This window comes from Rhinolophus ferrumequinum, chromosome 4, assembly GCF_004115265.2.
Source record: "Rhinolophus ferrumequinum isolate MPI-CBG mRhiFer1 chromosome 4, mRhiFer1_v1.p, whole genome shotgun sequence".
In the NCBI taxonomy this organism is placed as follows: Eukaryota; Metazoa; Chordata; class Mammalia; order Chiroptera; family Rhinolophidae; genus Rhinolophus; species Rhinolophus ferrumequinum.
In genome coordinates, this window is record NC_046287.1 from 84,641,565 (window position 1) to 84,654,055 (window position 12,491).

General features: G+C 37.7%; 1 pseudogene; it reads left to right on the forward strand.

Annotated features, from left to right (window-relative positions):
• The first annotated feature begins 11,545 nt into the window (after positions 1 to 11,545).
• LOC117021682 (40S ribosomal protein S7-like) lies at positions 11,546 to 12,127 on the forward strand (annotated as a pseudogene).
• Positions 12,128 to 12,491: the final 364 nt, after the last annotated feature.

Here is a 12,491-nt window from a genome sequence, read left to right on the forward strand (position 1 = left end):
ACAGCTTTCTCCTAGTCAGATGCGTTGGCAGAAGCCATTGTTCCTTTGTTGAGTCCTCCTCCTCCTAGCATGCAGACGCAGGTGGACATCATATCTGGGTCTTCATTAACCTGGCTAACATCCATCAGCCCATCCTGGTGATTCCCTGAGACTCCCACCACATCCAAATTGCGGACCCACCCAAGTCACTTCCATTGTAATTTCCATCCAAATGGCCTGTCTTGGCTTATGCTCCAGACTTTCCCCAAATCTCTCAAAAGTCCACAAACCCCAAACAGGCAGTGTCAGGCTTTGGTGTGCCCTGTCTCTCTTGCTAAGCAGTCCCAAGCCTGGAACTGGTGGCAGTTGGCCTTGGTTCGCAGCTTAGCCTCTCCAAGGCAACTCCAAGTCCAGCAAAAGTGGGAACCATGTACAGATCACTTTGTAGCTCATACCAAATGGCCCCAGGCAGGGCAGAGGCAGTGGCTGAACTTGGCCTGCACCAAGAACTTCCCAAGAGGCCCCAGAAACAACATACCCAGTGGCCAGCTTCAGACCACATCAGACCACCATACAACCCCCTCCATAAATTACACACCCAAAGGGCAGACAAGATAGGCATCAGTGCCCTGCTAACGCCAATTGTGTTCCCTAGGGTCAGTTCCTGTACAACAGCTCCTCCACTGCAGTCAAAGCCAATCCTTACAACAAGTCAGCCTGAAGGTCAATCCCTTCTACTGGTGTGCCAACAGCAACCAGGGCTCAACTACAACAGGAGGGCACACACAATCCACACAAGGGACACACCTGGAACACCTGGCTCAGGTGACCAGGGAGACTACACCACTGGGCCCCACAGGACACGTACAACATAAGGCTACTCTACTAAGACTGGGAGACACAGCAGCCCTACCTAATACATAGCAACAAATACAAGGAGGCAGCCAAAATGAGAAGCCAAAGAAACATGTCTCAAATAAAAGAACAGAACAAAGCTCCAGAAAAAGAACTAAACAAAATGGACACAAGCAATCTATCAAACACAGAGTTCAAACACTGCTTATAAGAATGCTCAGTGATCTCAGTGACAATTTCAACAAAGAGATAGAAAATATAAAAATAGAAATAGAAAACATAAAAAAGAACCAGTCAGAAATGAAGAACATAATAACTGAAACAAAAAATACATTGGTGGGAATCAACAGTAGATTAAATGAAACAGAGGATCAAGTCAGCAATTTGGAAGGTAAGGTAGCAAAAAACACCCAATCAAACCAGTAAAAGGAATCCAAAAAAAAAAAAAAATGAGTATAATTTAAGGATCTTCTGGGACAATATCAAGCATACCAACATTCACATCATAGTACCAGAAGGAGAAGAGAGAGAGCAAGGAACTGAAATCCTATTTGAAGAAATAATGATGGAAAACTTTCCTAACCTGGTGAAGGAAATAGATACACAAGCCCAAAAAGTGCAGAGTGTCCTAAACAATATGAAGCCAAAGAGGCCCACAACAAGACACATCATAATTAAAATGCCAAAGCTTAAAGACAAAGACAGATTCTTAAAATTAGCAAGAGAAAGGCAGTTAGTTACCTACAAGGGAGCTCCCTTAAGACTGTCAGCTAATTTATCAGCAGAAGCTTTGCAAGCCAGAAGCTATCAGCAGAAAATATTCAAAGTGATAAAAAACAAGGATCTACAACCAAAATTACCCAGCAAAACTATCATATAGAATCAAAGGACAGATAAAGAGCTTCCCAGACAAGAAAAAACTAAAGGAGTTCATCATCACCAAATCAGTATTACAAGAAATGTTAATGGGATTTCTTTAAGAAGAAGAGGAGGAAATAAAGATTAAAAATATGAGTAATAAAATGGCAATAACTGTATGTCTATTAAAAATTACTTTAAATGTATATTGATTAAATGCTCCAATCAAAAGACATTGGGTGACTGAATGGATAAGAAAACAAACCCTTACATATACTGTCAACAAGAGACTTGAGTCAGATCAAAAGACACATACAGATTGAAAGTAAAGGAGTGGAAAAGATATTTCATGAAAATAAAAACAACAACAAAAAAAGTTGGGGTAGCAACACCATACCAGACAAAACAGAATTTAAAACAAAAGCTATAACAAGAGACAAAGAACGATCCCAAAATCTCACTTCTGGGTATTTATCTGATGAAACCCAAAACGCTGCTTTGAAAGGACATAAGCATCCACATGTTCATTGCAGCATTGTTTACCATAGCTAGATATAGCGACAACGTGGGCGCCCATTAATGAACAAAGAAAAGGAGGCACATACAGATGGTGCCAAAAAATGTATACACATTTTAAGAAAGGACGAAACTGTATTAAAATTGTAACACAATGAATGACGTTAGCATTTATTTGATTAACGCCATCTTTTGAGCGAACATCATACTACACGTTGCTATGTAATTCAATTCAACTTCAAAAAGTAATATAGATAACATCTCTGAAAACATGTATGCATTTCTTTGGTACCCCTGGTATATACAGTGGAATATTACTCCATAGAAAAGAATAAAACCTTGCTATCTGCAACAACATGGATGGACCTAGAGGTTATTGAGCTGAGTGAAGTAAGTCATACAGAGAAAGACAATTGCCGTATAATTTCACTTATAAGTGGGATCTAAAGAACAAAATAAATAAACAAACAAAACAGAAACAAACTCATAGATACAGAAAACATTTTAATGATTGGAGAATAGGTGACAAAGGGGAAGAGATTAAGAAGTACAAATCGGTAGTTACAAAATAGTCATGGGGATGCATAAGTATAGCATAAGGATTATAGCCAATAATATTGTAATAACTGTGTATGGATGCTAGATTTATCAGGGTGATAACCTAAGCTATATAAATGTCTAATCACTATGTTGTACACCTGAAACTAATATAATATTGCATGTCAACTGTAATTGCAAAATTAAAAATTTTTTTAAAGATTTAAAAAATTATCTATAGCCTTACCCACAGAAATTTATGTAATTGTGCACCTTCATAATGAATTTTAATATGTGCCTTTGAATCATTTCTTGCACAATTTTCACCACAGTAATTTTTATGGCAAAAGAACATTTTCCTAGCAGCCCTGATAGCTCTATTCCCTATAGAGTCACTCGTCTCCCACGCTTGTACATCCCTTTTACTAAGGCAGTTATTTGTCTGCATTGCCATCACTGGCTCATAAGTAAAGTTACCAATACAGGACCATGTTATATAATGAAAAAAAAAAAAAAAGAAAAGTAAAGAAAAGAAAAGTATGAAAAAGTGAAGCCTAAAGTCTACTAGGCAAATAAAGAAACAGTTTGCAGTCCTTTCCCCTTTTTATCTGATATTAATTTTTTCTCTAATAAGCAATTGGTAGGTGCCAGATAAACATTAAATTCTTATTAATAACAATGCATTCTACAGAACCAATATGACCCAAACAACAGTGCATTCTTGGTCAACTTGAGTTTTCTCTCAAACATTTATAAATTGAGATCCAACAGAAGGAATGTGATTCATATGGGAGTAGTTCAGGGAGTCTTTTCGGGAAGAGATATCAGTTGAGTTGAAATGACACATTGTGTTTGAACTAAGTCCAAGTATTTTAGAACATCTTGCCTTCACTACTTTTGAAAGTCCAAAATAGTGGATCTAAAAAAAAGAAAAAGAAAAAGAAAAAAAATCCATGAAGGTTTTTTTCTCTGAATGGAACATTTCATTTTGGTGCAGTTCATTGCTTTTTCCCCCCATCTTGTTCCTGTTACTGTTTTTACCAGATGCCCACTCCTTTCTGTTGTTATGTCTCTCCATGCCCATGCATGTCCTCCAGTAACCCAAGGTTTATTTTGATGGAGCATGTCGGCCATGGTCAGGGTCAGATGAAACAGGCACTTGGTCTTCACTTCAAAGTTTAAAAATGTTTTTCAGACCATATTGAAGATTAGTTTTCTTTTTCAAAATCTTGCTAAGAGGAAAAACACTTACACCATTTGAGGATCTTTACGTTGGGAATAATCTGCATAATGTTTCTTCACTTTTAGCAGGGCAAAGCAGGCACTCTACTCCCCACAAAGCCCTGTGATTAAGACCACCCCATTGTTGTTTTCTGCTTGAAGGTCTCTGCACTGGAAAAGATGTTGGTGGCCTGTACAGATGGATGAAAAATGGCAACTTCATGATAACCTCTATCTAGAGAAGAGCTGCAGAGAACAGTTTCTGTTCAGTTCTGGGTTACACTTCATTGGAGCATGTGTCACCAGAAGCAAAGCTAAAGTGATACTGGATTGGACCCTTACCTTGAACTTTAGTTACCAATGCAACGTTTTACCAGAGGAAGGGGGAGATAGACTGGGGAGGGGGTGCATGGATGATTCTTCCATCCATGTCTCAGTTGAACATCATCAATTTATACCTCCTCGATCCCAGCATCAGTTAATGCGAGTGGGGTGTAGAAAAGTAGAGTGGGAGTGTAAGGCCATCACACAATCATAGAATATCAGTCTAGGAAAGTACTTAAAGCATTTCTACTCTACCCAGTTATCTGCAGGTGAAATGATAATATCTCTGTTAAGCTGGTACCTGGTGTTTACTTATAATAAACAGTGAATAAGACAATAGACTCTGAGTCTAGATAGCACCATCCTCAGAAGTACGCAAGGTACTCAAAAGGACCCTGTCACCTCTTGGAAATCTAGGTATTTTGGCCATTGGTGCTGACTTTCCTGATCTCAGGCATTTTATGCTGGTGGTCTGGTTTAGATCACTGTCAGAACGCTGGGTTACACCATCCATTTCTAGGCCTTGTGATTCTAGGGAACCTTGTTTATTTACTATTTTATTTTATACAGAGAAGAGCTCAAAATGAGGCAGAACAAAAGCCAATGGTCGGCAAGCCCTTCAGCTGTCCAAACATCTGTGGTCAGCACTTCCACTGGCCCTGTTTAAAGGTTTCTTTCTCTCTGCTGTAGGTCACCATGTCTAGCTGTCTGAGGAGAAGACTGTTTGCTATACGATGCTCTGACCTGTGACCTAAGCATTGCTGAGGGATTGTTTGTCCTAACAGACATCTCAAAAGTCTGATTCACGCCAGAGATTTGGGCTCCTGGGCTTCTCTTCCTGATGCTAATTTTATCACTGCAACTGATGACACTACTACCCACCCCAGCTCCACTTGTTCCTCTTCTGTTTATTTGCAATCATAGAATTTGCCAGTATGATAGCAAAATATGGACATATTCATGTATTCTTTATTTTTAAAGAATTAAATTAAAATAAAGTGAGCCATTGCTTTCTCCTAAGGACATGAGAAACTTTTTGCTCAACAACTATTACTGAGCTCCACTATGCATCAGGCATGGTTTCCCTTTAGAAGTCCAGTTATTATACATGTATTTCTTATTATTAAAGTTTGTTGGGGTGACAATGGTTAGTAAAGTTAAATAGGTTTCAAGTGTACATTTCTATAATACATTATCTATATATCACATTGTGTGTTGACCACCCAGAGTCAGTTCTCCTTCCATCACTATATATTTGATCCCATTTACCTTCATCTACCACCTCCCTCCCCCACACCCTCTGGTAACCACTAAACTATTGTGTGTGTCATGAGTTTTTGTTTCTTTATTTGTTTGTCTTGTTCCTTTCTTGCTTTCAGTTTTATATACCATATATGAGTAAAATCATATTATTCTCGACTTTCTGTCTGACTTATTTCACTTAGCATAATAATCTCAACATCCATCCATGTTGTCACAAATGGCACTATTTCATCTTATAGCAGAATAGTACTCCATTGTGGGTGTGTGTGTGTGTGTATATATATATATATATATATACCACATCTTCTCAGTGTGGAGGTTCCTCAAAAAATTAAGAATAGAATTACCATATGACCCAGCAATCCCTTTCCTGGGTATTTTCCCAAAAAATCTGAAAACATTTATCCGTAAAGATATATGTGCTCCAATGTTAATTGCAGCTTTATTTACAGTGGCCAAGACATGGAAACGACAGAAGTGTCTTTCGATAGATGATTGGATAAAGAAGACATGGTACATATTATATATTTTTTCTAATGCTACCATCTCTTTGAAACACATGTTGTGAAATTGGCGAATCTTTGTTTTTCTTTTAAAACATCCTTTCAATGGTTTGTTTAGGTGGCTATTCTTCTCCTCCAAGTCACAATCCTTGTATTTCTGCTCCAAGAGATGGAGAAGCAGAGTTCTGTTCTACACCAAGGAGACAGTTGACATTCAACTACTAAATAATATGGTAGACCAGGGGAGCTCTCAGAAAATATAATAATTAAAGCAGAGATGAATGGTAGGGCTTTCAGCAACAGAACTGCTTGAAGCTCCTTCAGAAAGAAGAGCTAGAATTTTTTATCTTCCCTTCATTTTAGCAACCAGAATTTCCCTATGGCTCCTAAAACCAACCAAAGTTCCTTTCCACTCCACAGCTTGCCAGTAACTAATCATAGTATAAATGTTCCTTTCCAGCTGTAAGTAACATTGGAGAAAACTCAGAGAGGTGTTAAATCATATGAGACATCAGTATCAGAGCCAATAGTAGAATCCGGGTCTTCTAGCTATCAACACTGCCTGCTATAATAACATGATTCAAGGGATCCAACTGAAAACAGACTCCAAACAGTCTCCTCCAACAAAGAAAATGTCGAATAAATCCTTCTTAGCTGGACAGATGTTCAACATATTTTCTACCACTCCTGTTTTCTCCTCCCGCATGAACTAGGGCCATCGTAAACTGAAGGAAATACTTCTTAACTGTGTTAGGAGGTTTTGTGCATACTTCAAGCCAGAGGGAACAGTGCCAGATGGTCAGTTCCCTTTCTTCGGGCATCACGATACCTGAATTATCATGTGATGATGGGATGCATTACGTTGACTATGGCTACTGTTCCATGAGGTGAATGGACTGCTTTTCAGAAGACCTAGAATAAAGGAGGGGTGGTAAATGTCAGGAAGTGCTGTGGAAGTGGTCCCTCTGAGTGCAGGTAACAAGGGGTTATGTGGTTTGCAGAGAATTTAAAGCAATGATAAAATCAACTATAAGTCTGTCTGCTTTTCATTATCTCCATGTGCTGGCCATTCTGAACAATGTCAGTGATAAAATATGCCTTCCTGAAAAAAATTTTTTTCATCTATACTCTAATGTTTAGAACGACTGCTAAAGTTATTGTTGATTTTATATATTAAAAAAACACCAATTTAACCTTCAAATTAGCATGCTTTAATTATACATTCTTAAATAAAAATGGTATTTTACTTATCTGTTAATGCAGAGAACCCCAGTTTCCCAGCTGGCCCCCATTCACACTAACTGAGCTGCACATGTCCCTTTCAAAAATTTGTGGCTAGTGATTTGGGATTGTTCAAGTTTGCTTTAGTGACAGCAAATGTCTTCATTTCCTACCGTACCACACATCCCTGAGATGAAACAGTAGATTCAAAATAAACAACAATGAAACAATATTAGTGTATTAGTCAGCTCAGGTTGCCATAACAAACTAGCACAGACTAGGTGATTTAAACACAGAAATTAATTTCCTCATGGTTCTGGAAGTTGAAAGTACAAGATGAAAGTGCCAGCAAGGTCAGTTTGTAGTCAGGCCTCTCTCTTCAGCTTTTAGGTGGCCACCTTGTCACTGTGTACTCACGTGGTTTTTTCTATGACTAGAGAGAGAGCGAGAGAAAGAGAGAGATGTTTTTGGTGTCTCTTCTTCTTCTCATAAGGACAGCGATTTTATTAGATCAAGGCCCCACCCTTATGACTACATTTAACCTTATTACCACCTTAAAGTTTCCATCTCCAAATACACTCACTTCAGGGGTTAGGATTTCAACATGAATTTGAGGGGTAGGAGGGTGACACAATTCAGTCCATAATAGGTAGTGAATGTAAAGAAAAAGAAACAGAATTTCAGTTACTTCAATTCTCTCATTCATTGTTGACTATGCAGCACTTTTATTCATACTTAATATTTAAAACAGAGAAACAGAGTGCAAACTGTACGGCATAATATTTTTGTTTAGTAAATGCAAATGTTAGTTCATGCCTGAAGTATTTTACTCCTTTGGAATAATACCTTTAACATAAAACATTGTTTATAAATTATTACTCATATAATTATGATTTACTTGTTAGTAAGCTGAAATGTATTGTTTATTATTGCAACCGACAAATATGTAGATGTTTTCCCCTTTTTCAAAAAATATATTAATTCAAATGTTTTAATCCATTACTTGTGTACTTTTTAACGCTGTAAATTTTTATTTTAACTTTTGACTGGCTTGAATATATAGACAACAGTCAAGAGAGGAAAATCTTTACTATCTTCCTTTATTAGGCATTTTTATATTTTATTTAATTTCCTGATTATAGTTGAAAAATAAGTTTGTAATGAATGTCAAATAACTATGGAAAGCCACTAAAGAGGGGTTCTAGGTCATGACTAGAAAGGAAAATGGAAAGAAGATAAGCAAACCAGTCAGTTGAGATCCTGAGGCCTTAAGTTAACCCAAATAGGTTTTCTCTGCAGAAACGTGGCTGGGCCATTTCCTAATAGTGTGGTGCCCAGGAAAGTGAATAAACAGATACACTCACTTCCACGTAGGCTCACTGCCAGCTGTTCCTGCTTGGGCCCTGTCTGTCTCACTAAAGACATCAAGTACATATCTGTGGGTATCCCAGCCTGTAGGTCTGGGCCATAGTCACCCCAACAACCAGCCCTTGACCACCCCTTCAGGCCTAGAGTATGTGCCTCAGCAAAAGACTCTTCCCTTAGAAAAAGCCAACAAAGACCTTGGAAAGGGCCTGGGCTGTTTGGGGCAGATAGGCAGATTTTGGGGACCACACACCTGGATCTTGGTGAGCAGGCCTTTTGATGAGCAAGTCCCCATGGCCCTATGGACTCTTCACCCCACAGGGAGAGGCATAGCCCAAGGAGGGTGCCAGGCTGGCCAAGTGCGCTGTTCAGATCTTAGGGAGGCACTCTTATACACAACCACGTCCACTGGTGGATGGAACTTAGTTCTGAAATGTGTGCTATGCAAGATGTAGTTTGCAGATTTTCTCCTGACTAGCTCTTTGATTGCTCCATACATCCTGGCTCTTAGATGTCAGGTCCTTACTCAGGATTCCTGGAACTGCCATAAGAGAACCATGGAAAGTCCTTCCACCCCTTGATTCCTCATCTAAGAGTGGTAATGTGTTGGCTTATTTATGGCTCTAGGACAGCTGGTTGGGAATCCTATAGACCAAAGTCAAACTTGTGCACCCGTTTCTGAGTTAAATATACCATTTTTTCATCTGATATTATTTGGACCCAGATTACTTGACAATAAATAAAGACCACTTTAAGTACATTTTATTTAATATATATCTGCATGTATATTTGCATTGATATATATTTGTGTGTGTGCATGTGTGTACATATGCACATTTATGCATCTGTGCATGCGTGTGTGTGTGTGTGTGTGTGTGCATGTGTGTGTGTCTGTGTTTGTATCTTTGGCTCCCAGAAGTCCCATTGAGAATGATTTGTTTTGAATACTTACGCCTGTTCTTTCTCTTAAAAGTGTCAGCAGAAGCTGTGAAAAGGTACAGATCAGAGAATATAACATCCCCTCGGGGACTTCTCAGAGGTTCACACTTCATGTGCCAGACTCCCTTGTTTCAGGATAAGTATTTGACATGCTTTGTTACCTGATTAAACCTGCATGTGTTTTGTTCTGGCTTATTACTGTCTGAGGCACTGTGTTGTGAAATGAAAATTACTGGCAATTGCCTGCCAAAAGCAGTGATTCAAAGAATTGTGAATTAGGAGTCGTTAATTACAGAGATCTGCACCTGATAGGTTAATTTCAAAAGCAAAGTTAACCACACGTGTTCTATTTATTTTCAAACTAATTCTATTGAATTGCATTTCATTTAAAAGCCCTTATCGGTCCCTATTAATAAACAAGGAACAATAAACAAAATGCTTTGTTAAGACTCAATCTCATTTCACCTGGGATGGAGAATGAAGGAGAAAATTACATTTTCATGAAATAGAATTGAAACACCAGTGATTCTTATGGGACATTTCTTCAATAGTACTCTTCTTTGGTATTATTATTCTTTACTTTATCATATTAAATTTAATTTGAAAATATTTAGTTTCATAGCATTAGATGGATTTGAGAACAAGTAAAAACAAGGTGATTTGTGGAGAAAAGATAGAAGGCTCTGCTATAAACCCACATTGTTTTCTCTATCTTCCATTGAGATTTAGATTTTAAAGAAATTTCTAAAAACGGTGTCTAATGATTATTTTATAGACCATTTTGTCATAATTAACAGGTGTTAAATCAAAACAATCATGCTACACAGTCTATGAAGTCAGTTTCTTTGAAAGATTCAACGTGCTGAGTCATAGCCTGAGGACCTGAAATCTAAGGTATTTATTTTTAAAGGGAATATCTATTATAGTTATTTTAAGTGTTTTCCTTTATTAAACGCAAGGCATACACATAATAATAATTTTTAAAAGATCCAGACAGTAGAGCCCAAAATAAAAAATTTAAGTCCTCATTACTGAGAGGACACAGACTGTTAACAGTTTCAGAAATTATTTTATCTAGGGTTGGCCTTACATTTTATATGAGTTGTCTCTATACTTTTCAAAAATGGTGTTTTGTTTCGTTTGTTTCTTTCTTTCTTTCTTTGTTTTTAGCATATGTCCCTTTATTATATTAACCTCTAATTTCCTTAAATCCTCCCCAGAAGCAATACCTCTTGAATGCTTCTCATGCATGCTCCCAGATTCTATATTATCTAGGTTATTATTTTACAATTTTTTTCAAGCAGAATAAAGCTCCAAAATGTAAACAATTCCTGCACTTAAATAAATGTGACTGTAAGAATGGAAATGTAGGTGAAATGCAGGCTTGTTCTCCTTTAGGAACTCTCATTTTATGTCATCTTCAAGGATAACATTCCCTTAGAAAACCCTTTAAAAATGGTGTTGCTCCCTTCATTGCCTGTGTCCGGGGACCTCAATGTCCTTCATACACAGTGCATACATTCCTTGTCCCCAGATTATTCATTTCCAGGGAGATAGGGCTGCCCCCAAAATGAACAGGAAAACCTTGTTTTGATTTTGGAGCTCCCTATGATTCTGTTCTTTAATTCTGTGCCATGAAACCCTTTGCAGGTAAACTCAACTATACCAAGATCTTGTAGCTTTAAATTAATCTCACTTCTTAGGGTGACATCCAAGATAAATTCCCCTTATAGAAAATTCTGATGTACAAATCAGAATTTTAAAATAAAATTCAAATGTTTGGAGGGTGCTTTTAAAACTGTTAGATTATTGTTCTTTAAAATGACCACAAATACACAGGTTTTCTGGCCTTTCACACTCTATAAATTATGGTGGCCCTTCCTGAAAATTAAATGAGAAAGAATTAAAGACTAGTGAAAATGCTCTTCCCAGGCAAGCGTGAGCTCACCAAGGAGAAGAAGGCCATGTTCACATCCAGCATGAAGATCATGAAGTTCAATGGCAAGAAGCTGCCCAAGTTCAATCCCGCATCTCCCAGGCTCTCCTTGAGCTGGAGATGAACTCAGACCTCAAGACCCAGCTACAGGAGCTGCATATAACAGCAGCCAAGGAAATTGACATTGGTGGTAGTTGGAAAGCTTTATCATCTTTGTTCCTGTTCCTCAACTGAAATCTTTCCAGAAAACCCAAGTCTGGCTAGTACAGGAATTGGAGAAAAAGTTCAGTGAGAAGCACGTTGTCTTTGTAGCTCAGAGGAGAATTCTGCCTAAGCCTACTCAAAAAGCCATACAAAAAACAAGCCAAAGCATCCTACGAGGCTCACTCTGACAGCAGAACACAATGCGACCCTGGAGGACTTAGTTTTCACAAGTGAAATTTTGGGTAAGAGAATTCGTGTGAAACTGGATGACAGCCAGCTTATAAAGGTTCGTTTGGATAAAGTGCCGCAGAGCAATGCTGAGCACAAGGCGGAAACTTTTTCTGGTGTCTGTAAGAAGCTCACAGTCAAGGATGTTCATTTTGAATTCCAAGAATTTCAGTTGTAAACAAAAATGACCGGGGTGGTGGTGGTGAGGGAGTATATGTGTATATATATATATATATATATATATATATATATATATATATATATAAAATCATTCACATATATAGAGGATGTAATACAGAATTGTATACCTGAAATTTATGTAACTTTACTAACAATTGTCGCCCCAATAAACTTTAATTTAAAAAAAAAATCATTCACAATAAATAAATAAATAAATAAATAAAGACCATTGAAAGTCATATCTTAGTTTGTATTTACTTTTGAAACATTTATGATGTGTTTCTCTTACTGATGTATAACAATTTGATAAGAACTTCCAACTTTAATGAAATGTTAACATTTGCAACAACATGGATGGACCT